The 2,587-nt window shown below is 40.5% G+C and overlaps 1 long non-coding RNA gene across 2 annotated transcripts; it reads right to left on the minus strand.

The window, feature by feature from the left end:
• Positions 1–209: 209 nt before the first annotated feature.
• On the minus strand, positions 210–2,394 carry LOC144144676 (uncharacterized). Of its 2 annotated transcripts, XR_013317309.1 has the most exons (5): positions 2,210–2,393; positions 1,131–1,257; positions 973–1,052; positions 831–917; positions 210–761 (listed from the first exon to the last, which is right to left on the minus strand). It is a non-coding gene; the product is annotated as an uncharacterized LOC144144676 (long non-coding RNA). The 2 variants fall into 2 exon arrangements; XR_013317307.1 differs by having other exon boundaries at positions 212–761; positions 831–1,052; positions 2,210–2,394.
• Between the last annotated feature and the right edge of the window lie 193 nt (positions 2,395–2,587).

Below are 2,587 nucleotides of genomic sequence, written 5' to 3' on the forward strand. Positions count from 1 at the left end.
TTCAAGCAATGTTTTTATGAAGTTGCAATAACATTCCTACAATTTTGCGGTAACTTGCCAGCTATATTTTTCCAACGTGCGGGTAACATTTAGAAAACGTCGCTATCATGTTCAAGCGATGCTTCCTACAACGTTACCGCGACTTTACAGATACGTTTTTTCCCCACGAGGGCCGCATCCGCGCACTGTTATGACGTTCAAGCAATGTTTCTCTTACGAAGCGATGATATTGCAGCAATGTACAGGTAACTTACAGTTACATGTATCTAATATACATGCAACAATAACTAGATGAAAATATTATAAGTTAACTTTTTCCTAGACAGACGATTGTTGACTGCATGATAAGCGAGCACTTCAAACGTCGTCCTCATAAACTCCTGAAAGGTATAAACTGGCATTTTAGACTGCATGTTTATACATTTGATCCCTACACTGACCAACACACACAATTAAGGCAGTCCGGCAAAATAACAAACTAAGAAATGGCGGAATTTTAAAGCAAGGAACATGCCAGCTAGCGTAAATAACAACACTGACACTCTTTAAGATGAAAGAACATGTGCGTTTTATTTTACCATTAACAATCGATCCGAATACGTATTGTGTTAAAGCAATTGAATTTCGCAAGTACGCTGTTTCAGCCATTGTCTTCGTTTTTCTCCTCCTGGGCTTGCTTGTTCTTCTGCCTTGACAAGTCAGTTTGATGACATACTTGACGGCCATGAACCCAGTAACATGGGGTTGTTACTGCCACGCTTCTGCGAAATTAAAAAAAGCTGTAGTTTAGGAGAAGTTGCAAATTGGTTACAGCATAGACAATGTCTCACCTCTCAGAACACCAGGACTTTTGGCATACAATATGGCCTCATCAATTTTCTTGTACTGGCACTTCAAATGAGGTTTGACTGCCATTCCTGGAAAACAAACAAAATGGCATTGCTCTAACACACAGGGTGCTCAGAAGCTCACCTGCAGTTTGGATGACGCTTGCTGCCAGATGAGCTTATTCGTGTGTCAATGTTGTGGTGCTGGTAAATCATAAGGTATTTCTGAAACAAAACAGAGTGTATAGAAGTGGTTCAGAAAACTGAAGTGAAGCAAATTTTAGCTAATAGAGAAAACCTTACCTTTAGGAAGGAATATTATAGCAAAACAGGCCTCTTCACTTTTCACTTTGTCTTGCTTGTTTAACTTTTTCTAATGCCCGTGCCAACTTTATGACGCACATCGCTTGAGTTGGTTTCTCAAGCATCCCTGGAAAACAGAAAAGGACAAAATACTGAATTATATAAAATACCTTACAGCTTTCTTTCCAGGCCATTGAGTAATTAACTGAAAAGACTTCGATCAGACAGAGAATTTTAAATTAACAAGAGAAGCCGACCAACTGATGACGACGTGGTACGTCGGCAATCATTGAAAGAGGACGATAATTACCTCAATGGCCATAAACATAAAAACGCAACGAACAAAAATTAGTAAACAGGCAAATGTAAAGAAGGGAAACATTACATGTACAACTAGATGAAATTACAACCGTGTATTTTCTTGGTTGCCTAATTTTACCTTTTGCTCTCGAAAAATGTGCTAAAAACTGGCTTGAGCTGTTTTATTTTCTTATTTTTATTTATTTTTGATCATTTTATTTATTTATTTTTATTTGTCATTTATTTTCTTTATAGTTATAAGCATCCGACGTAGACCAGCCTTTCACATGGAAAATATGTGAATACTACAAAGACGTCAGGCGTTGTTTTACATCGTAAGATGGTTCGCATAAGCAGCTGATAACATATGGCTTAACTGCAACGCTAAATTGTGTTCCGTTACAGCATGCCGCCGAAACTCGCGTGAAATTAAACATAACAAAGTTATATTTATTAGTTGTATTTTTCGCGTTCGTGAGCAGCTGCGGCGAGAAGTAAATTAAAAGCCAATCGTACATATCAAGGTTCTTGCAGAACATATATACACTCGATTTCAGCATCATAACAAAAAATCTACTACTGAGCGCCCACCTGATTTCTCATTATACTCTTTCCATAAAATTTAAATGAATACGTGTTCCCCTTTTACAACCGTACGCATTCACAAAAGCAAGGATATGCTTAGAAGTTAGAAACGGGAGGGCAATCCTGTTCTCGCTCTTTTACGAAGTAAACTGCATTCGAAAGAACGAGGCGAGCTCAGAAAATCGAGCGCTTACCTTCACTGGTCGGTTGCTATGAACTTTCCGGCCCGCAAATATTCGCCGTAACATGCGGCCACACAACAATATTTCGTATGACATGGTTCCTTCTCCATTCCGTTTGATTGTCACTATGGCTGCTCCTTTCTGAAAAAAGCGCGCGCATTTCGTCTACTGTCTACTCTTCCCAACCCACCGCCGGCTGCCAGTCGCAAAGGAGCATGAGGGGAGGACCCCTCTGCGAGGGGCGCGCACGTGTGCGCGTGTGAGAGGAGGGTAGGACGCTGGCCAAGGACGAAAGCGTTTTCTTTCTGTCTTTTTTTTTTTTTTTCGGCCATCCCCAACTCGCGCTCGGCTGCTGAAACTTCGTTCGCGACACACAGAAGGGACGGGACG

Source organism: Haemaphysalis longicornis, unplaced genomic scaffold (assembly GCF_048455015.1).
Source record: "Haemaphysalis longicornis isolate Haplotype H1 unplaced genomic scaffold, Haemaphysalis longicornis Haplotype H1 scaffold_1, whole genome shotgun sequence".
NCBI classification, from domain to species: Eukaryota; Metazoa; Arthropoda; class Arachnida; order Ixodida; family Ixodidae; genus Haemaphysalis; species Haemaphysalis longicornis.